The 25,019-nt window shown below is 39.2% G+C and overlaps 1 protein-coding gene across 1 annotated transcript in view; it reads right to left on the bottom strand.

The window, feature by feature from the left end:
* Positions 1–20,166, bottom strand: part of ITGB6 (integrin subunit beta 6) — an 89,520-nt gene extending 69,354 nt beyond the window's left edge. The window contains exon 1 of the mRNA XM_070956984.1: positions 20,126–20,166. The gene's annotated coding sequence lies outside the window, so the exon portion shown is untranslated. The remainder of the gene's footprint in view (positions 1–20,125) is intronic.
* Positions 20,167–25,019: the final 4,853 nt, after the last annotated feature.

Genomic DNA, 25,019 nt, shown 5'->3' with positions numbered 1-25,019 from the left:
CACGGGCCAGAAAGGTAACAGAGATGGAGCTTCCCTTAGTAGGGAATTTTTAAAAAGTGGGAGCAGACTGGAAGGCTGCTTGTTATAACCTCATCCAATCTGCCTTTGTCAGAGTTTAAAATCATGGCAGGCTTGCCGTATATGGGAGAATAGAGTCATTTAAAGAATGTATACATCAAATGCAACAGGCTGCATTGTATAGCTTGAAGGTTCCTCCTACTCAAGCACAAAAACTGAGCTGAGGGTTATATTCAGCAATATAAAATAAAAATGAACAAAGAAGCAAGGAGGTACAAACATCTGTAGATGTAGATGCCTTCGAAAAACATGGATGCCTTTGAAAATCATCTGTTGCTTAGGGAGGGCTGTTTGCCAGGTGAATCTAAGCTTTTTTGTACATAGGAACAGGAGTTCCCTTCCTTTTCCTGTCTTGTCCTCTTTGATTATCTTTTTGCCTTGCCTTCCTCCTCCAATTTTGTCCCATCCCTTCCTTTCCCTTTAGCCCATTTTGGCACTGTTCTTTTTTTTTTTTTTCTGCTACAGGAAGGAAAGAAGGAGGTCATGCATGTTTTGATGTAGGGTGGGTAATTTCTGTGTGAGAAAGACTGGTTGCTACATGTTGATGGGAGAATCTATACGTCTTATAAGCGAGGATCTCATTTTTAGTCATCATTAGTTTTAATTAGAAGCTGTTAATTAATTTCTTTTGTGCTGGTTTGCCTTGGAGGAAAGGGGAGAAAGCTGTGTGGAGGTGGATAGAGATAGACAGACAGATAGGTAAGTAGGTAGATAGATATAGATGATAGGTAGATAGGTATATAGATAGGTAGATAGGTAGATAGGTAGATAGGTAGATGGATGGATGGATGGGTGGATGGATGAATGGATGGATAGGTAGACCTCTGTGTGTGTGTGTGTTGTGAACAAATTATGTTTTTTAAAAAACCCATTGCAGATAGTACTCAATTTATGACTATCTGCATTTGAAGTTCTGATGAACGCCTTCAGCCTAGTTGAAAATTACAGACCAATCTCTTTATGCTGCATCACCTGCAAAGTCATGGAATCAATCATTAACCAATCCATTACCCTCCACCTAGAAACAAACAACCTACTCTCTATTAAACAATTTGGTTTCAGAAAAAAAAATTATCCTGTAATCTGTAACTTCTACACTGCAAAAACATATGGACTACAAATCTCGATCAGGGCAAAGCAATAGATGCAATTTACATAGACTTCTGTAAAGCCAGTGTAAAGTTCAGTGGTACATGACAAACTACTTCTAAAACTAAAATCCTATGGCATCTTTGGACCCCTACATAATTGGATAGCCGCATTCCTGTCTAACAGACAACAAAAGTGGTCAGAATAGGGAGTGCCCTATCAAATCCTGTTGTTAATAGCAGTGTCCCCCAAGGCAGTGTTCTAGGACCAACACTCTTCATACTATACATAAATGACCTTTGCGATCATATTATAAGCAACTGTGTTCTCTTCACTGATGATGTAAAACTATTTAACACCACCGACAATGCTGCTACCCTTCAAAAAGACCTTGACTTTGTGTCGGAATGGTCAAACAATTGGCAACTCCAAATCTCAATCAACAAATGCTCTGTCTTACACATTGGCAAAAAGAATCAGAACACAAAATACAAGCTGAATGGACACGATCTTGTAGATGACCCTCACTCTGTCAAGGACCTTAGAGTACTCATATCAAATGATCTAAGTGCCAAAGCCCACTGTAAGTATTGTAAACCTAACCTTCCATAGCTTCTTCTCCGGTAATATTACACTACTAACCAGAGCATACAAAACATTTACTAGACCAATTCTTGAATACAGCTCATCTGTCTGGAACCCACACTGCATATCAGATATTAATACAATTGAGCGTGTCCAGAAATATTTCACAAGAAGAGTCCTCCACTCCTCTGCTTGCAACAAAATACCTTATGCTACCAGACTTGAAATTCTAGGCTTAGAAAACTTAGAACTATTCCGCCTTCGGTATGACCTAAGCGTGGCTCATAAAATTATCTGCTACAATGTCCTACCTGTCAATGACTACTTCAGCTTCAACAATACATGAGCATACAATAGATACAAACTTAAAGTGAACCGCTCCAAACTCAGTTGCAGAAAATACGACTTCAGCAACAGAGTGGTCAATGCCTAGAATGCACTACCTGACTCTGTAGTTTCATCCCAAACCCCCCAAAACTTTAACCTTAAAATGTCTATCGTGGATCCCACCCCATTCCTAAGAGGTCTGTAAGGGGCGTGCATAAGCGCACCAGCGTGCCTATCGTCCCTATCCTAATGTTCTCTTTAATCCATTTTATGTATTCAATTCATGCTTATACTTATATATATTATCTAATACATACTTGACATAAATAAATAAATAAATAAATAAATAAATAAATAAATAAATAAATACTGACATTCACCCACCCATCTCCATAATCACATGACTGCATTTTGGGCACATGGCAATTGGCTTGCATTTATCTCCATTTGCAGTATCCTGTAGTCATGAGACCACAATTTACAATGTTTTTTTCCCCTGGAAAGCAGCATTTACTTACGATTTCCAGCAAAAAATACCCCCCAGTGATCAATGGGTTTGATGAATGACTACTGCAATAAAGGTCATAAAATTGGGCACAGTCATAGAGTGACCCACTTAATGACTGTCATGACATATGTACTATAATTATGGGCTCAAATCAAGGACTACCTGTACATACAGGTTCCCATAACAGTTTGTAGCTTTGCATGTGTCATTCTGCGTGTCCAAGTGAGGAAATCTTTGCCTGACTTCTGCCATAGTTTTCTTTAGGTTTGGCTGAGACGGCAAAGCACGACAAATCAAAGGTGACAATTTTCCAAGAGAAAATAAACTGTGGATTCCTTGGTGCTCTCTGAGCTTGGTAGTTTTCTTGCAGACAGTTCATTGGTGGTTCCTTGATTAAGCTGTTGTTTACAAAAAAATGACCAAGCTCAGAGAGCACCAAGGCCCCTACAGTTCAACCCTGAGCTACAAATATTCTCTTCTATTGGTAGAAAATAAACATGCCTGCAAGAATAGACCGATCCAGGAACTCAGCCCTATATTTCAGATGATTTTCATATGGATCTCTACAGAAACACATTTCCAAATGAAGAAGTGCATGTGATCCAGATTGAGAAAAGTGAGGCTATTATGAGGCTCTATTTGAGTTGCTTCCAAGGTTGTTATAAAAAAATCAACAAAATGTTAAAAAGTTGTGATATTTATGGAGTTACTCACCAAGCATATTTAAATTATATCAAATTAGCCAAAACATTTTTGCAATCCCCAAGGCATGTCACAACGTTTGAGCACCCCTAATGTTTGGAAATCGAAAGTTGAAAAAATTGACATGCCAAAATGGTTAATAGGTATCACGTTGTGCACCATGCAATAGGAACCTTAGCACCTTTCCTTTAAATTATTTAACTGCTGCATGGACAAATCCAGTGACTGACTCCAGTTTTAGCTGCCAGGTCGCCTTCTCTGAAAGAGGCCTACCGTCCCTCCCCCCACTTCCCCCCATATCTCTCCATGCTCACCACCAACACGATACCTTCAGATTCCTGACCTTATGGGTTGCAGGGATTGTCGATGCCACTGACAGTAAATGTTGGCCCACTGTATGTAGTCTTTTCCATGTCTCAACATCACTTTTGAATCAGTGGTACTTAAAAGCCTATTCTACCCATTAAATCAGAGCCAGTTGCCTAGAGGTAATGCCCTGCCTGATTAATAGAAACTAAATGCTTGAATAGCCAACACAAGTGAAATAAAACAACCACTTCATTTATTTATGTTTAAGCAAATCATTAGCCATCTGAGTCAGTTCTGATGCAAGACAAATGCGATAGTTTATACTTACGTTTGCACATGAGTTAGATGCTTAGATGACCATAATCATATTCTCAATATCCCCAGAAATGGCTTTGTTAGCAAATCATTTAGTATTTAAGTACTGAGACATACTGTATATTACTTATGTCCTCAAAGCTCAGCAACTCAAACAATTAAGTGCATACGCTACTAGTTTCTGATATGTTGACGTAATAGCCACTGACTGAGAAGAGAGATGACTATGTTCCTCAAATACCTGTAACCATGTCCCATAGAAGAATACCTCTTCTCTCTTCTTCCAAATCCAAGGAATGGATTTAAATTACCAGAACAAAAATTCCAGTGGAGTTTTAAGAAACATTTCTTAAACATAAGCATAATATAGCAATTATTCATTTAACTTGTGGGTGATGGGTCCCAAGCTAACCATCTATCTGGAATGCTTTAACCTGGATTTCTGCATTCAGGAGAATATTGGATTTTATTGCTTAAATGACCCCTTCCACATTGGTTTGAAATTAATAAGATGAACAGATCATACTCTGGTCCTATTTTGAAACATCTTGTATTCTCTCTTCCATATGGAAATGGTCTGGAATTCCCCATGAGTTCATTCTTGCTTTGTGGGCTGCCAGCTACCAAAGTAAAAGAAAAGAAGAAACACTATTATGTTTCATGTAGTTCTTTCATAATCTCTCCCTGAAATAGAGGAAATCAATTCTATAGCTGATTCGGTCTTTGTAGGATGAGGCAAAAAGATGAGAAGGACTTTGGAAATTTATGTCAATCTCAGAAAAGGAAGTTTGAGGAATGTTCCCTCATATATTGTTTTAGAGTAACAATGTGAAGGCTGGGGTATTTTCTCTCTAAGTTCTCCTTTCAGTTTATTTTGGAAGCAGAATTCTACCTATGCACAATGGGGGCACAGAAACAATGACCCTAATCAGATGGTATTTCCACATATGCACCAGTAGTGGGTTTCAATTTAGTTTGCTACTGGTTCGCTCATGCGTAGAAACGTCTGGACGGGTGGGAGGAGCCTCCCGCCGCCGCTACCAGTTCGCCTGATCCGGGACGAACTGGTAGCAACCCACTACTGATATGCACATGCTTTTAGATCCAGACTAGACCCATTGCCATCTGGACCACATTCTTAACACGATGGTCATTATAAGAAATTTGTGCTACTAACTATGCCTGATCAGGAATATTTCAACATATGGGAGGTAAAATTGGAAACAAATAAATGATTTACATTGATTTCTGTGTTACCATATTAACCCATGCTTCTCTCATCCCTTGTATTTTTTGATGAATGTCTCATTCTATGTATAATCTTGGATACCGCTCTCAGAATCTTGTTACCCTGAGATGGACAAAGAATCAACTGATACTAGATGCCAATTTTTAGCCGATTTTGGAGAAACAACAAGTTTTTAAAAAGTCAAATTTGTATATATATCCAGTGAACATTGAAGAATGAAGACTGCAACTAGTGATTTGGAAAGGAGTTTTATGGGCAGTTATGGGGAGTTAGAGGGAAGCAGACAGCAGGATACTAGGCACATGAAAGACTTCAGAAGGGGCAATTTTGAATCTACCATCACAGTATGCCAGTGATGGAAAATCTATGACATGTGTTGCAGATGACACATCATGCCATTTTGATGACACACCAGTCTTCTGAAGCCTCTGGAACTTGCCCCAAAAGACATTGCTCTTATGCAGGCTCTGTAATGTCTAAAAATTGTGTGTGCTTGCAAATTTTCTGAGGCTTCAGAGGCCCTGCAGGGTTTTCTCAGAAAGCTTCCAGAGGGTCCAGAGACGAGGGTCAGAGAGGCCTCTTTTGTTCAGGGTGGAGTTGAGGAATGGGGGTGTGACACGCCAGCAGAATCAACGTCGGCATTTGTTTGAATTTTTGATATGCCCAGCTCAAAAGCTTTGCCATCCCTGTACTATGCTATCAAATAGAAAGTGTCAAAGCTGAGCATCTGAATAGCCTCCTCATTCTCTCAGCTAGAATAATAACATAGGAGTTTTTCAATTACTTCTGCACAAATTAAGGAGATATATCTTAAATTTAGCCAAACTTCAGAACAGACCATAAAATGTGCTGTCACAGCAGTGATAACAAAGAAGCCAAATATGGCAGCCACACATAGCTTGGCACATAGAGAGGTGAAAGATCAGGGAATTTCAGAATCACTGTCAAATTTAGGCAGAAATCAAAGTCAGCTTTGCAACCAGGCCACCATCAAGCTTTCCAGTTAAAATAACTTGGAGATGCAAAGATTAGGACTAACAATAGCTTTTATCAGTTGCTTCGAGATGTGGTTCTCCCAGGCTGCCACCAGTCTTTTCTTTTTCTTTTTTTTTTAAATTTTTATTACATATATAAACACACAAAAAACACACACATACAAATGTGACAAATACGACATTAATTTTGATGTCTGATTTTATCCGACATCAATAACCTAAATTCCTCAATATATATTCCTTCCTCTCGCCTTATATAACGATATTATTTTTTAATCTTTAATTATGGGTTGTTATGTCTTATTTGGTACAGAATTTTGTTTTACTCTTTTAGGATCCTCTTTTGGTTTGGTTTTTCCCTCTAACCATTGATACCACCTTTGCCAAACCAGGTAGTAGTCAGATTCTTCCTTTCCTTGAATTTCCTTGGTGAGTCTGTCCATCTCAGCACATTCTTTTCTTTTTTTAATGGATTTTTATCCCATCTTTGTTTTCATATACAGTTCAAGGTGCCAAACAACCAATGGTCTTTTCTCCTCCTACTCTCCCCACAACAACAATCCTGTGATATGGATTGGGCTGAGAGAGAGAGGGTGATTGGCCCAAAGTCACCCACCAGTTTTTCATGCCTAAGGTGGGACTAGAACTCACAGACTTCTGGTTTCTAGGCCAGCATCTTAACCACTACAAGTAGTGTTTTATGAGCTAGGTAACCTAATCTAGTGTCTGATTAAGTTCATGAGAAAAGGAGTGAGTTAAAAGAGAACATTTCTATATTACTGTGTAATTCTCAAAAACTATTTTCGTTTTGTTCAGGAAGAGGCTTTGTTAAGAAATTCCTTTCCCTTTGAACAAATTGTTACTTTATCTGACTGAAATTTGGCACGGATAATCCTATGCACGGGGCTCCTGTCTTGGTTCATTTCATCACAATTTATACTAGTGCAATTAAAATACAAACTCTGCATTAATTTCCTCAAGATTCCTTCAGCTGTTGCCTAAGAACAACATTATAATTCTGTTCGGAAAACAAATGTTACTGCCTTTTGTGTCTTCCCTCTTTGGAACTGATGGACATCGAGTTAAATCAGGCTACCAAACGGCTCAATTTATATTGAGTTGTTTCAAGAGCTAGCAAATCTTACAGCACAGGTAGACAACCTTTTTAAGCTTGGAAAAAGCAATTAGTTTTTGTGTCTTCTCTGGAAGCTATGGGAGATGGGGCTAGTGATGATCCCAGAATGGTAATCAATTTCCCTCACTATAAACTATTCCATTCAGTTCTGTGATGTCATATATTTTGTTCCTACATCGGCTGTTTTGCAACTCTATAATGCTGGCCAGATCATGGGCAGTTGCTAACTGATATTATAAGTAAAAGTGACAAAACAGAGCAGGAGATACTGTTTATGACACTAGTGCATGATGTGAATCCATGATGGGAGTTTTTGGGTGCGTCCCTATGTGTCCCTGTGTCAATCTGTGTAATAATGAATAGGAAACTACCAATTAAATAAGAGTTGTACCTTGAAGTATTAACACTGGATAAAAAGTGATAAGCAAGAAATGATTGCTAAATATACTAGAAAGCTATGTTTGGGATATGTAGGAAGAATATAATGCATTAGCTTCACCATTGCAAAGTGATAAAGTCCAGAACCAGATATATTGACTAGCCACTTAGCCAGCTAACTATGAAATCTGGCTCTTATTCCAACTTGAATGCTTGCAGCCCATAGGGCAGCAAATTTGGAGAAGGCTATCTTTTCTGATCATTATCAGCATGCTATAAAATATATTAACTGTGACACCTAGGGTAATACTAAAGTTTGTTTCAAACTGCACAAAAACTTCCACTTCCTATGAATTTTTTTAAAAAAAGAAAGAATAGACTCAAAGAAAATCCCAATATGAAAGAAGCCGATCTCTCCTAGTGATGAGACAGTCCTCTGGGACAATTGTTTACTAGAATACAGATGATGAAAGTACTGCTAGAATGTTTTTGGACAGGATTCACAGATTAATACATTCCCATCTTTTCTTTCCGTGGTTTTATTATCACTACTAATTCCTTCCTTTGCTGCTGAATTCAATTATTTTATTGTGCAGCTTGTCAGGGTATAACACTGTTCAAAAGACAATCTTTTGACCAAAAGACCATTATTGCTTTTACATTATCAAGGCCTCTGTCTTCTGTGGAAATCAATGAACTTGTCATTTGTTTAATGATGATTAGCAGATAATTTTATTTATCTATCTAATGACTCTTAGGTAAGTAAGTAGACATCTTTTTTGCCACTTTGGGGACATGTGCTAAAGCACTGCAACTCCAAGGATTATGATATAAAAATACAGAGATATATGCTGAATCCTAGAGAGCTTGGAACTGCACCCTCTGATGAAGGGAAGAGGACAAGGAATGTGATCTTGACTCCATAATAATAATAATAAATCTCCACTTCCTTAGATTTTACATTTTACTTGCTTAGATTTTGTGTTATCATGCTGTCTTAGAATTATGGAAGAAGAGAGAGAAACTTCTGGCTATATTTGAAGGAAGGAAGGAAGGAAGGAAGGAAGGAAGGAAGGAAGGAAGGAAGGAAGGAAGGAAGGAAGGAAGCTTTGAACTTCTAGTATGCATTCCAAAGTTCAAATACTTTGAATGGGTAAAGTTATACATGGATAATTTATCCAGATGTTTTGTTTATCTTCAGGCAAGTCTATCAATTTCTCAGGCTTGCATTGCTATGCTATGAGTTTTTCTTTTTTTCTAGCTGTGCTCTCACACCCATTCAGAACTCCTGCAGTTTACCAGTTTTATCACTCAAACTCTTGGTGAAGCATTCATTTCATTGTTTGCAAGAGTATATATTTGTGCTCAAAATACCAAGTATGTAGGCAATGACTGAAAAAATGTACAGCTCTATTCATTTCCAATGAAAAGTTACATCCCACTGAGTTTGGTTAAGATTCCCAGGTAACTGAGTCTAAAAATTCAATAATGTTTATTGATTTAAACTTTTTTTTCATGTGAACTTTACACCTCTAAGTTCAGAACTAGGAAACCCTAGGAAAAGAATTGGTACAATGAAATTCCTTCAGGTAAGAGCTGGTGCCAAGTGAAGTCGTGTTTGTGCACACAAAATTAAATGCTTGCCCTTGGATATTCTAAAGATTTAATTGCAACAAAGCAATTCAAGTAGGGTTTCATTGTTAAAACTTCCTAATAGCGTTAAGCATAAAAAAAGAATAGACCAAGCTGTCTGTCCAGAGACACTGGGGAGGGGGGCATGGGGCAAAACAGGAATCAAAACATTGCAATGCACAGTGCACTTCTTGATCTTGTGTATTATGTGAGAAGAAGTGCTTGAATTATGATGTTACAAGGTATACAGTACAAGTAATGCTTGACTTACAACCATTCACTTAATGACTGTTGGAAGTTACAAAAGGAACTGGAAAAAGTGACTTATGACTATTTTTCACACTTAAAACCTTTGCAGCATCCCCATGGTCACATGACCATGGATCCTTGGCAAATTCAGATGCTTGGCAACTGAGTCATATTTATGAGGGTTGCAGTGTCCCAGTGTCATGTGATCATCTTTTGCGACTTTCTGACAAGCAAAGTCAACGGGGAAGCTCCACTGACATTTCTCTAATGATGCCCTGCTTGAAGAATTAATATTTGCAATATCCAGGGATATTGTGTTTGAAAACTTAACAATACATATTTTCTAGACAGATACAAGAAAACCTTTACAGAATTGTTATGATTGTAGTTGTAAAGAAGTAATAACTGTGTGCCAGGTTTTCTCTCTTTAATTTCCTGTCGGCATCTGGCAATACATTGTGCCAGTGATTTTTGATGATTTGCAGCCATATTTTGGCACCATAATCCGGAGGACTATACGGGTTACAAAAGAATTAAGAAGTTGCAAGATATCTGACCCTGAAATCTGTGAACCAGAAAAGGAAGAGAGTTTTAAAAAATGAAACTTAAGTGTGCCAGGTTTTTGAAGAAGAAATAATAATGGTGGTAATAAACAACTAAACTAAGGCATGAAAAGAATTCAATCCAGAGAAAAGTGAATGCTTTTAAATAAAGACAATGAGCAAAAAATAAAGAAGCAATAGGAAAAAGATAACATAAAAAGGCAATAAAAGAAACTTCAGCAAAACACAAGAGGGTCATACCACTCCACACAGATATTTAAGCCAAAAAGATTAATCAATGGGTGAACCTAAGAGTTAAATGTTGAAAGACATGCAGTTGAAGAACCACTATCAGTTAAGACAGATATAAATGTTGTCAGTGCATAAGAAATTATGAGCTGGGATAGCCATAACAACAAGTCAGCCAATGGGAACTGTTTGATGACTAAGAAACAGGATTTGTTGTGATGGCTCAGAGCCTGGGCATGGCTTAGTTTAACTGGTCTGTATATAAGAGTAGTTTCTGTGCTTTTGTGCTTCTGCTTCTTGTCCTTGTACTTGCTACCACGTTGCAAGAGCTGCATGGGTATTGTATACATGCATCATGCTTTATATTATTGTATATAAACAAGTTTCTTCTATAAATGAATCCTGCTGAATTATTTACTTGTGTGTTGGTTGGATCACTGCAAACTCTAACAAATATAAATGTTCATTAACAGAAATAAAAATAAATTAGAATGATGGGGGAGGGGGAACTAAGAACAGAATCATGAAATCCAAGATCACAAAAAGAAGACAGAGGTGAGAGAGAGAGGGAGGGAGGGAGAGAGAGAGAAAAAGAGAGATTGAGAGAGAGAGGAGGGGCGGCGGGCAAAAAGAGAACAAATTAATAATATTCCTGTGTAAATACGAAATGAGTTTTAAAAGATGGGCACCCACAGATCCACAGAAGGGGAGAAAAGCTGCTCCTCATTTCATCCCATTTCTACAACCTTTACTAGCCTTCCCAGGTAAACCAGACAGGAAACATAACTAGATGAGCTAATTCTACTTTTTTATGTAAGGCTACATTAACAGAATCTTGCCAGTCTGAAGGTACAAATTTCCTGCCACCACTTTTCGCCATCTGACCAGTTAGGTCATGTCCATCCTAAGTTTTTTTCCTCTGACCATTAAACCTCTTATCTTATCTGATAGTTTCCTAGGCAGAAGGTTGTTAAGAAGGTCGTTAAGTACAGCCTTATTCCCAGTGAGGATAATTTCCTTCCATCCCCCTTTGTAGGAGTAGAGATGGGATGAGCCTTGTTTGAGACCCATCAGCCTGGCCCGCTTCACCTGTAGCAGCTTGGAGCTGCCATAACTGATTTCCTACCTCTTGGACTGCAGAGTTAAATGCTTACTATGCCACTTCCTAACCTCTTGCCCTGGCTGATACCAATAGGTAGGGAATTTGTAAATGGTAGATAATTTGCCTACAGAGGTCTGACATGAGAAAGTTATGAAAAATAAAACACTAAAGGCAGATGCTGGATTGCCTTGTGTAGACTGGTACCATGAAGCAAAAAAGAAAACAGCATGATTTAACTTCAATTGAGTTTATTTTTTGGGGGGGAAATATTTTCTTTCCTTTTTGTATCTTCCCGAGCAGTTGGGGTTGAATGTAGCTGTTGTTGGCCAAGGATGATAGATAAATAGAAAGATGCTGAAACAAATATTTGAATTCCTTCTCTTGAACTTAGTGTAGATTTTCAATACATTTCAGTGCTGGGATATAGAAGGAAACTACCACCCCACCCCCAATATTGTGCTCCCTGCAACAAAACCGTAGTATTGGAACTTAAACAGTGAGTAATGTATCTCTGAAGACTTGTTCCCAATGAAATAGTAACAAGATCTTGTATAGGCGTCTCACTTCCAATAGCAGATAATGTTCAATCTCAAAACTTGCTCATTATACACTTTCTGATGGCAACACAGGGGGCTTAAACCCCACTCCAACATCTGGGTAAGAAATTAAAACTAGTCCTGAAGTTTCCAGTGGTTTCCTGACTCATATTCTTCACCATCTGGCAATTCTGAAATGGCTGCTGGCATTGGAAGGACAATCATTGTCTAGATCAGTGACACTAGGAACTGAAAGATCAACATTGATTGGAGAAAAGAATGAGAGGAGGTATGACACTTATCCTGGAGGATTTTTCATCCAAAGAAAAAGGAGACATGGGCAACTGGGCTATGAAAAAAAATATGGTCTAAATCTGGCAGTAAAATGCATTTAAGTAATCACATAGAAGAGGTATGAGCCACGATGGCGCAGTGGTTAGAGTGCAGTACTACAGGCTACTTCTGCTGACTGCCAGCTGCCTGCAATTTGGCAGATTGAATCTCACCAGGTTCAAGGTTGACTCAGCCTTTCATCCTTCCGAGGTGGGTAAAATGAGGACCCAGATTGTTGGGGGCAATATCTGACTCTGTAAATTGCTTAGAGAGGGCTGTAAAGCACTGTAAAGTGGTATATAAGTCCAAGTGCTATTGCTATTGCTATTTACAATTCAAAGTAAATAGCAATAGCAATTTGGTATTTGAGGACCCAGTTTGTGGGGGCAATAAGCTGACTTTGTATAAATATACAAAAGTATGAAGGTTATTGCTTAATGCATTGTTAGCCGCTCTGAGTCTCCGGAGAAGGGCGGCATATAAATCAAATTAAAAAAAAAAAGTAAAAGAAGCTCAAGGTGAGGACTACTTTCAGTGATAAGTCCAGTCTGGTACATCAAACCAAGAGATTGAATAACCAGATATCAAAAATGGTCCACAGTCAGGTTCAGAATGAAAAGATGAAATCTGGATCACAGAGCCAAGAGCATGGAACATAACTGTGTTCTATGGAAACTATGGAATTCTTACGAAGACAGTGAGGGTGTCACAAATCCACCATTTCAGGCAGACATGGCACATTTGTCCTTGCAGATCTTCCTTGTTCAAGCAAAGCACTTTCTGTAGTACTGTAATGGCCAACATGCTTGTCCTTTTGAAGATGTAAGTCAGCAGATTTCCCCTGAATTTGATTCTGCGTGTCGTCTTCTTTAAATGAGAAATCCTCTAGGAGAGGCATGACAGAAGCTTCCTGGATTGTAATAAAGTTTCTAAATATAGAATCTTCCCTTGGTGCAGCTCCTAAACTATAACAGGTGGGGGGAAAACACTTCCTGTTGTTGTGCAATAGGTTCAGGGAGACAGCCGGTAGATCTTGACAGCTCTTTTTGCCAGAGAGAACTTTAGAAGTGTTCTCTCCTGGGGGATATGTCTCGGTCTGCCACTAAAACTGGGAGTCATGTCCTTAAACTGAGGATGGATAGTGTTTCATCTAACCATCGTAGAGATTACTGCATCAGTAGGGACTTCCCATATCTCCGAATTTAAAAGTGGATGACTTGGAAAGAAGTTCATTAGTGGTGTCTATTTCCTATGTGCTCAAGAAGATTATTATATGGATTCCCTCTGGGAGATGAATTGCCCTTTATTTCTAATATCAATTACTCTCTTTGAATGTATTGGAGAAACACTGCTCTAACCCCCGCTGCCCCTGCTCTAATGTAGCCCTGATTGTCCACTAATCACAGGGGCATCCCTTACCCTAAAGAGTAATAGAATAATAGAATAACAGAGTTGGAAGGGACCTTGGAGGTCTTCTAGTCCAACCCCCTGCTTAGGCAGGAAACCCTACACTACTTCAGACAAATAGTTATCCAACATCTTCTTAAAAACTTCCAGTGTTGGAGCATTCACAACTTCTGGAGGCAAGTTGTTCCACTGATTAATTGTTCTCACTGTCGGGAAATTTCTCCTTAGTTCTAAGTTGCTTCTCTCCTTGATTAGTTTTCACCCATTGCTTAAAATATGGAAGACTCTAGTGTAAGACAAATACAAATGGGAGTACCGTTGTTATAGTAGTTATGGGCACCCCCTATTTCCATTGTAATAGGAATGGAACCTATTCCATTTTCTTAATGGATAAGAATAAGAAAAGAAAAGACTTAGCCTTCCTGGTTTTCTTTGAGCAAACCTCCTCTGACTGGGCACTACCCTGGTTCCATCTATTGGCTAGGTTGTTGCCTTAACTGTTAGCCTGCTGCTCTCATCCCTTGCAGGATACACTTCCCAAAAGGGATTGTAGGGGTCCCACACTAGTCTGCTGGGGAAGGGAAACCCCCAAAGAATTGTAGTGAAACTAATGCTCTAAACTCAAAGTTCAGAAGAAATTTGGGAGAGAAATGATAATAATGGATATTCACAAAAATGGACAAAACCATGTACTCTTTATGCAGTCACAAAAGAATTGGAATACAACAGGAGTAACCATGGTGCTCTGAATGCTCATTTACACTTCTAATTTAAAATAAAAATGGGAAAACGAAAATGTTCTGTTACTGAAAGATTGCCAAATTCTGCTCAACAAACCACCAAGACATGCACTGCAGAGGTGCCACAAATGTGAATTACAAGAGGTCACAAAATGCAACAACTGCAATTACCCCCAAGGAAGTTATTATTGGGTTTAAGAACACCCTCCTGCCCCAGGAAAATTACAGAAACATTTATCTGCTCCTTAGCTACAGTATGTCCTGGGAGAATTCAAGACAGCCTTTCAATTTAAAGATAAATCACTTGAGGAGAAGCAGATTATTCTTTGCAGGTAAGTACAATAGTATTTTCTTTATATATGGTTTAGAAAGAGCTGGTGAATAATATGCAATGAATTTGCCCTGATTGAAATCTAACACACTGCTGTGGAAATAAAAACCCCAAGTACATCAATGTAACAGGCAATTACATAAACAAGAGACTCATTTTTCTCTCTTAATATTGCTCTTTAATAAGCTTTCAAACAAGCTCATCTTGGCCTTGAACTCTTGACAGATAGATCACAGATTCTAATTAACTGGCAAATTCCAGAAAACCTACTCAAACATACCATTGTAATAATTTTAATTCATAGTAGTAGCCCTGGATGTTACCGTATCTTTCATGCATATCAAGTAAGTTTAGGATTGGTAATACAATCTTTATTTTACAAGGAAAAAAATAACACCTCAACAGTTGTAATAATCAAACTGGGGAAAATCTAAATTAAATGTAGTAATAATTCTCTTCAACCCACCCCATCTTGTTCCAGCCTTGTATTAGAGCTTTTTGCATCTGTTTGAAAGACAGAAAAACCATACCACAAATTGTTGCATTTGATTAAAGGGTAAATAAATAATTAAACAAATGTTGAATTTGAGATGTGAATTTCACAAACTAAGCAGTTCCATTAATTTTGCTCAGCCAAATGGTGTAATAAAACTAGCTGAAATGGAAATAAATGTTTTTTTTTTCATTTTATTTATTTAGATGTCACCTTTCTCGCTGTCAAGTGACTTTTTATTTTATTTTAGCCAAATAACTATTGGATTTTGTCTAGTCAGATTTGCAGTAGGTCTGCAGCAGATGGACATGCCTTCTTTGTTCCCAGTTTTTTAACAGTAAAAGCATAGAAGAAGAATTGGCTTAATAGTTTACCAGTTACCCAACAGATTAGGTGGTTGGTATGACTGGTTGGGAGAAAGAATGGAGAAAGGGACTATCAGATCCCTTTGGATCCAGAAATCCAGGCCAGTGTATCAGTGTATAATTATACGCTGCCAAGAATATTAACCATCTAGTCATTCTAGGGGACATGTAGGTCGGAGTTGGGCGGTCCCCTGCAATAATGCCGAGGAGAGGCTTGTGATCTGTAATCAGTTTGAAATGCCTTCCATATATACATTCATGGAAACACTTTATTCCCGCCACAGTAGCCAGCGCTTCCTTGTCTAGCTGCCCATAGTTCCTTTCCGCGGGTGATAATGTTCTAGAATAAAAAGCAATGGGAGCCTCAGTTCCGTTTGGCATCCAATGGCTGAGGACAGCGCCCACTCCATAAGGGGATGCATCACAAGTTAGTAAAAGGGGGAGAGTCTGGTGATATTGAACTAAGACACTTTTGGATGATAATAGGTTCTTTACAGCAGAGAAGACAACAGCTTCTTTTGGTCCCCAGTTCCATTGTGCCTTCTTGCCTAGCAGTTGGTATAACGGTTCAGCAATGGTCGCCTTCTGTGGCAAAAAAACACTATAGAAGTTTAAGAGTCCAAGAAAAGCCTGGAGTTCAGTCTGATTTTTTGGTGCTGGGGCCTCGTTGATAGCTTTCACTTTATTTGGGGTTGGGTGAATGCCTGACCCATCAATTAAGTACCTCAGGAATTCAACTTGTGGCACTCCTATTTTGCATTTCTCTTTTTTCACTTTAAGCCCCACTTCCTGAAAACGTCTCAATGTTTCTCTCAGCCTCTGGATTAATTCTTCTTTGTTGGCCCCAGACATGAGGACATCATCAAAGTATGATACTACCCTCTCAATGCCATGTAGGCAGCACTCCATTAAGCTTTGGAATAGTCCTGGAGCCACACTCACCCCAAATTGTAAGCGATGGCATTTAAATGCCCCTCTCTGCATTATAATGGCTTGTGCTTCTGCGGTGGCATCGTTTACCAACAATTGCTGATAGGCTTGTGCTAGATCTAGTTTTGCAAATATTTTGCCTTGCCCTAGGGAGTGCAGTAGGTGCTGAACAACCAGTTCTGGGTAAGGGCTTTGTTGCAAGGCTTTATTAAGGGAACATTTGTAGTCAGCGCAGATGCGGATAGATCTGTCTGGTTTAATTGGGGTGACTATGGGGGTTTCCCACTTGTGTGATCTACCAGCTCCAAAATTCCTTGGGCAATTAACTTGTCTAATTGCATGTCTACTTTGGGCCAGAGGGCAAGGGGAATTTTCCTTGCCTTCATTCAGATGGGGGCTACATTAGAGTCTAAGTTGAAAGAAATGGGTTTCCCCATGTACTTGTCCAAGGTCCCATCGAAAATGTCTGCAAATTCCTTCATCAGATCCTGTAGGGTGTCATCTTGGACCGTGGATGCCAGTTGCTCCTAAGTCCAGAGTTTTCAACCATTGTAGTCTCAATAGGCTGGGCAGGTCATTGTCTATGATGGTCAGTTGAAGCTTTCCTGTGAACTGTTTAAACTGGACTTGTACAGAGCCTATCCCCAGCACAGGGATACGGTTCCCTTAATAATCTTTAAGCACCAACTTCTGTGATTCCAACTGTTTCTTTTCTAGTTCTGGAACTGCTTTCTTGGTAGTGTTCCAGGATACAATAGTCAGGGATGACTCAGTGTCCATCTCCATGCTACATGGGAATCCTTCAATGAGGACTGTGATGTAGATTTTCTCTAGTTTGGGCACGTTAGAGTGGCCAATGGTTGTGTGTTGGTATTCTCTGGTGCTTGTGGCTCTGGGCTCTCTGCAGTTATTTCTTTGGAATTGTGTCTTCCTGAACCCAGGTTGCCCCTCTGGTTGCCTCGTGGGTTGGTGTGGGCAGAACATGGTGGATTGGTTGGTTCAGCAAGCTCTTGCGATGTGTGACCTCTTTTGTCACATATCTGGCAGCTTCCGGATCTCCCATCAACTTGTAGGCGATGAATTTCCTCATCTTCCTTGGCGAATCCTTCAGTCTCCCAACTCTCCTGGTGTACAGCGGCTGCACTTTGTGGCATGTTTAGATTTTCTGTCTTTTAGATTGCTGCAGCTGTTTTATTGGTTGCTTCAGATGCTCTGGCTTCTTCCAAGACTTTCTTAAAATCGAGCTTAGGGATAGATAGCAGTCTTCGCTGTAAGTGGAGATCTCTCAGCCCGAACATGAATCTGTCCATCATAGACTCTTCTATATTGCTGAACTCACAGTGAGCCGCGGCTTTTCGCAGGGCAGCAACATATTGGTTTATTGTCTCCCCTTCCTGTTGCTTCCTGTGGTAGAATTCATGCTTGTACACCATGGGAGAGGGTATCGGTGCATAATGTGTTTGTAGGAAATCTTGTAGTACCATCCACGTAACCATCTTTAGGGTTTCTGGTTCTGATAGCGCTTCAGCCATGTCGATGACTTCTGTCCACAATAACCGAGGAAAAGTGCTTTCTTCCTCACATCTGCCAAACCTGTTAGAGCATTGGCTTCCAAAACCCACTGAAATTGGGACATCTATTTGTCCCAGTTCTCTTTGGCCGGATTAAATGGAGGTGGTGGGGCATGTGTGGTCATCTTGATGGCCGATGCAGCATTTCAGTTCCTTCAGTGATGACCAATGCCACGTGGGGATGCCTGGTCCTCTTCCTTCGTCCTTTGTTCTCTTCAAGATCCCACTTTCATCGCCAGTGTTAGATCTGGAGTTGAATGAAGAGGCAGGACTCCAGCATAGTGACTTCAGCTCTTTATTGTAGTATAGGCAATACAGGTCAACCAGGCTTGGCCGATAGTGCTCTCTTTTAAAGGACTCTGTTCGGCAGCCTGGCCACTGACATAGTCTCATTTTCCCCACTGCTCAAGTAGACCAAAGAGCGATGGCATCCTAACTCTACTGTTTACTCAGATCAGAGTGAAGCCTTTGCTCCTGGCTTCACTTCCTATTTACATATTCAACACACAATATTTTCAAACTGGGTTGGATTGTCATAGCTTCCGTGGGTTTCAAATGTGTGATAGATGTTGGGCCTTGATATGACACTTTCTGAACTCATTTACTACCTAAACAGGGAATCTATCCCCAGACAATGTGAGAGCTTTATTGCCATATATTTGGTTGAATTATTTGATAACCTTTCAAAGGCCACATAATCTTGAATACCAGACTATGAAATATGAACCTTCTGACTATGCAGTGGGCTTTTGTTGTTGTTGTAACAAACCCTTGTGGAGTGTTCTAAAGCTTGAGGTTAGAGGACATTTTTCAGGGAACTGACCTTGTTGATAATCCCAGTACTGTTTTAAAGCAACTTGTAAATAATACATGTGAAAATGTAAATAATACATGAAAAGTGCTTAATAGAATGTAGAATTGTTCCAAAATTCCCAAATGGATTTGAATAACAATCGAATGAGACAGAACTGAATCATTGGCTGACACAGGTGCTTAATGTCCAGCAATGCCAATTAGAATTGGGCACATCTTTTTTAAAAATTATATCCAAAAGCCACTTATCTTTTTTTAATGAAAACAACATTATTTCGGAGTCTTCAGAGTCTTCAGAGAGGAGCGGCATACAAATTGAATAAATAAATAAACAAATAAATTTTGACAATCAAACTTAAACTGATTGGGTAATCCTTGATTTACAACCATTCATTTAATGACCATTTGAAGTTACAACAGCACTGAAAAAAGTAACACAATTGGTCCTTTCATTTATGACTGTTGCATGATCAAAATTTGGGGGCTTGGTAACCAGCATGTATTTACAATGATTGCAATATCCCAGGCTCATATGATTGCCACTATGACGTTCCCAATTTGACTTTCCAATAAGCAAAGTCAAAGGGGAAAGCTGGATTCGCTTAATGACTATATGATTCACTTAACAACTGCAGTGAGTTGCTTAACAACCATAGCAAAAAGAGGTTGTAAAATCAGGCACAACTCACTTAACAACCGCTTTGCTTAGCAATAGAAATTCTGGTGCCAATTGTGGGTCGTAAGTCAAGGACTTACGACCCACAATTGGGGATTAAAGATTCCAATTACTGGCAAATTATCATCACTCCCCAGCAGCCTATGGAATTCATGGTATTAAGCCTCAAATTAAAGCTAGAATTCTTGAAAGAACTCATTCATAGAAGCACCATGTCTTAGGATGTCATATTCTCTGGCAAAGGGCAGTAATATCAAGGATAAATCTATCTGTGTCGATTTTGATTCCACTGGTAGACTGGACCGTCTTCCATACTTATGCCAGGAATCTCCTATGGACTAAAATAAACCAAAATGGGATTATTAATAAATACATTGCTAGATTCATCCCTACTGACCCTGCAGGAAAAAAACCCCACTACTATCAAGAACAATATGCATTTAGCCACTTGTGCCATAAGTTTGGTGCATTTATAATAGTACTTACTTTTCAGGCAGGTATGCAGGAAGGTGCCAGGAGATATTAGCTCCATCCATCATCAAACGGTGTTTGCTAGGCATATTATTTATCCTTAGTGAAGAAAGAAGCCAGTTCCTAAATCTTTGGGGGGATGTTAGTTTGCAGTGAGTGAAGGAGAATTTCCGTTGAATGTTTTAGTTCTTTGGCTTAGCAGGACTGCATGTAATGAAGCATATTAAATTAAAGATTAATAAAATAAAAAAATAAGACTACATAAAGAAGAAAGAGGAGGGAACGACAGAATGGCTGGTTGTTTTGCAAAGGCTCATGCGAGAAAAGGTTAAAATTAGATTGACGAGCAAATGTGTTCGCTGACTGCTGGCTGACAAATGGCAAAGGCTCTCCCAATGTATTACTTATGCAGGAGATGAAGTGGAAGTGAGCAGGCGGCTAATAGCTCTGCAACAGTCATATATATATATATATTCAAACTTTGAGTAAAGATAGTTTGGGTGAGTCCACAACAGATGCCTGCTGGAGAGGCAAACGGTAAGTGGGTGCCGAGACATGGGCAGAGATATTACTCACATTTTTGTGGAGATGCCAAGGAAAGCTAGGTCATCTTGCTGATGGGAACATTCCCAGTGGATGACTCTTCCATTGCCTGGAGATAAACCTGTTCTACTGAACTTTTATGACTAATGCTCCATTTTAGAGAACTTAGATGTAAAGAGCCCAATAAAGGTGAGGGGTCTTGGGATCGTCTGAAGGTTGCTGAACTACAAATTGCCTCTGCATTGATTATGCCTGGAGATGGTCCTTGACTTACAATAACCATTGAGCCCAAAATTTACGTGGGTAAGCACATAAGAGACAGTTGTTAAGTGAGCTTTGCCCCATTTTACGACCTTTCTTGCCACAGATGACAAGTGAATCACTGCAGTTGTTAAGTTAGTAACATGGTTGCTAAGTGACTCTGGCTTCCCCGTTGATTTTGCTGGTCAGAAGGTTGCGATAGGGGATCATATCATCCCGGGGACACTGTAAACCCCATAAATACATGCCAGTTGCCAAGCAAACAAATTTTGATCACGTGAACCCTGAGGATGCTGCAATGGTTGTAAGTGTGCAAAACGGTCATAAGTCATTTTCTTCAGTGCTGTTGTAACTTAGAACGGTTACTAAATGAATCTGCATCTGGAATCCAGGCTAATTACAAAAACCACCAACCATTTGCTCATGACACACTGTACATTTTAGCAGCCGCCCAAATCGTTTCAGAGTCTGTTATGATGTTTTTCCTGAATAGGTTTGCAGGTGTTGTCTTGCCATGTGTGACTTGCCCTTTCCACAATCAAAACTACATGGCTCCTTTTGTGATGGTTGAATTCAGAAATGGCAAGCCTTGCCCTGAGGCAAGGGAGGTGTTGAGATAGGCATAGCATACATTTACAAGGGTCTGGATGTCCAGCTTCACTGGTTTTTTTTTTAAACATCATTCTAATTTTGGGGGGAATTTTGCTTGCATAATAGGGAATTTTGCTTGCATAATAGCTTCCTCCATAATTCCTCCCCGCCCCCTGTCCAGGCCATTCCTAAACCCTATTGACAGATTAATTATGGGTTTTGGATGGCAAAATCCCACGGTTTGGAAAGGTGCCCATTTCCTCAGCAAAATATGAAAGGCCAGTTGAAAGGCAATAGCCCCTTTACAACCTGTGGACTTCAACTCCCAGAATTCCTGCTGGCTTATCCCTGAATTAGAGGAAGCCATCTTGCAGTGTAGGTAGAATGAGGCATTTCAAACAAGTGTTTTGACTGGCCTTGTTTTATTTATTTATTTATCAATCAAATGTATAAAGTACCCATCTTGTCGTCAAAGTGACTCTTGAGTAGTTTACAAATAAAAAACCACAACAATCAGAAAATCCTTACAAAAGAGTAACAAAATTTAAAAAACAGAATGCCCTCAAACCACCAGCCACCCTCAGGGCTGTGTACCAGATCCCCAGGCTGGTTGACAGAGCCAGTTTTATTGTCCTTGATGGCCAGTTCTGTGAATTGGCAACAGTTAAACCCCAATTTATGAGTGTGTCCTCCACAACATATTTTCAAAATTCTAAATGAGTCCACCTACCCTAAAATTTGCAGATATGTATTCTTAAGGTATACAAACTAAAAAGCAAGATGCTTTCATATGAATAATAGCTGCAAGATCAAAGAGTGGACAAATAAACCTCCCCCCCCCCCGTATCTAAAAATAAGTCTCTCATTTGTAAGATATCTCTAAGCATTGAAGAAGTAACATAAGCAGAGCATTTGTGTCATCACCAATGGCTCATCAAATGCAATTCCTTTTCACATGTAGCTTGTTTTTCCTTTTTCCTTTTAGCTTCAAAAGATAATCATGTGAGGAAATACCAAGAAAATAATATCAAGATGCAAATAAGACTTAAATAACAATTGATTTACAAATTAATGAGGTTGGCAGAGGGAAAACATTCAACTGATAGAAAATGGAATCACGTGGCTGTCCATGGAAGTCAGGAAGAAATTTTGCAAAACAAAGATTTAAGGGGAAAAGTAGAGGTGGAAGAGACAAATATTTGAAGGGAATAACTTAAAAATCAGTCACTTGGGGCCCATTGTCATCCATCGTTGTAAGGGTCAACCATAAAACCCTCATGCATTATTTTTGCTGGAATATCCTGAACATGAACCGTTTTTCATGCTCTTGTAGTTTGTTTTCTGGCTGACCAGATTTAGGCAGAGGTAAATGGGCTATGCACCTGTGTTTTAAGAAGCCTACAACTACACTGCCTCCTAGAGGTAATGGATGCATCGATTCTTCTTGAACAATATTGTCTTTCTGCCACGTGATATCCCGTGTTCTCCCTTCTCAGCATTCTAGACAAGGTGGCATTTCAGCAACTTAAAAAAGCAGCATCTTGAAAATGAAACTCTTACTTTTCTATATAAAAGGTGTCTCTTTCCCTCCCCCCTTATGTAGGGTCCCTCCAAGCAAGGGTCGGAATTTGGGTGGATCAGAATTGGGTCATGAACAGTCTTGTACATGTCAAGATCCTTCCTCGCAAAATCTGATAGCTCCAAGAATGGAGATTTTCTTTCTGTTTCAAAAATAGTAATGCTGTGCTTCACATTGATGCAGTATGTGACATAGGTTGCTCTCTCTCTTTCTCTTTCTCTTTCTCTTTCTCTTTCTCTTTCTCTCTGTCTGTGCATGCAAACACCATATCACTTCAGAATGAGAAGAAAGATAGATAAGGTACTGCCTTGTCATCTGCTAACAGGGGACCCACTGTGGCTGTTCTAGCCATGGAAAGAATTGCCATTAGCCTTTGATCCAGGTAAAAGTATTACTTTCCTATTCCTACACAATAAGCACAAACAGCATGGGTGAAATTAATGTGCTGTGAAGAAGTGTTTATTTCTAATAGAATATTTGTAGCTCAGGGTTGAACTGTGGAGTCCTTGGTGCTCTCTGAGTTTGGTTGTTTGTTTGGAGATGCTTCATTACCCAACTAGGTAATATCATCAGTGCTGATGATGTTACCTAGCTGGGTAATAAAATGTCTGCAAGAAACCAACCAAGTATTTATTTATTATTGCCTGCTTTGTTTCGATAACAGCCATGACTATCATCTTGCTCCATTTGGGTTTAGGAGTCGGGTGTCTTGGAAAGTGGGGGACTTAACTGTCGCTTTCTGTACTGCAGTTCTGATGAAAAATAGCCAAGCAATTTCTGCTTTCCCCATAGAAGAAAACTACTCTGGGTAGTTTTGTCTTTCATAACAAATAGCAAATCTGGAGGAAGATTTTCCCTAGGCTTGTGGTACTGGCAATAAAATTATTAACCCTTGCTGATTATTGTATTTAAGCAGCTTCTCAGCTGCTGTTTAGGTTCTCTATATTTCTGTTTACTGCTTTTATTCTGTTTTTATTATTAGCCACCCTGTGTAATGTACTTGAGAGGGGCAACCATATATGCTCTTAAATAAAATAAAAAAATATTATCTAATTTGGCCCTTACCAGCAAACAAATAAGTATTTCCATTAAAATAGGTATTTTAGGAATGTTTTTATTTCATCCATTACATTATACTGCCCACCAGATTATACTCTTCATCTGATCAAGCTTAATAACTAGACAGATTCTCTATCTTCCACTCATAGCAATGCTTATAGATAGAGATGCCATTCAAAAATATTTCAGGATTTCCAGGCCATCTTTGGCTTACAGGCATCTGTCAGAAGACACCCAGTTCTTCTGGGAAGAGGGAGTGTGGAAATGACTTCCTCTGCATACCTTTTGTCATTGGAATCGTATTTCTGATAGCCTATCTAAATGCTGTCTGATGAGTTGTCTAAAGAGTATTAGACTATGTGAGATCTAGGGCTTCTCAAGGTCCAATAAAGAAACTTCACTATTAGAAAAGTATTTCTTTTTTTTCCTTCTGAGAAGGTATTTATTTAGAAATAATTTCTTGCTAGAAAGTGGCTGGAATTATGTAACTATTTTTTCACTTCTGTTAAGATTATTTCCTATCCTATTATATTTCTTTGTCTTCTTCTGCCTTGGTCTTTTCCAGAGTTCTGCCTGTTTTAGTCTACCTCTTCCAGCACCATATTGTTATGCTGATTAACCATTGACTTTACTTCTGCAATAGCAATAGAAATGTCACAATTTTGTATGCTTTCCTTTGGAATTACAATTAGCTGTTGTCTTGTGTTTTGCAATTGAGCTGATCCTTTTCCAAATCCATTGTGCTGCATCTGAAATCACACAGAACATAAATATCTACAGGTAGTCCTTGACATAGGACCATAATTAAGCCCAAAATTTATGTTGCTAAGTGAGACATTTGATAAGTGAGTTTTACCCCATTTTGTGACCTGTCTT

This window comes from Pituophis catenifer, unplaced genomic scaffold (genome assembly GCF_029215685.1).
Source record: "Pituophis catenifer annectens isolate HBS135680 unplaced genomic scaffold, rPitCat1.0.hap2 SCAF_1, whole genome shotgun sequence".
Lineage (NCBI taxonomy): Eukaryota > Metazoa > Chordata > Lepidosauria > Squamata > Colubridae > Pituophis > Pituophis catenifer.
This window is presented reverse-complemented; position numbering and strand designations above follow the sequence as displayed.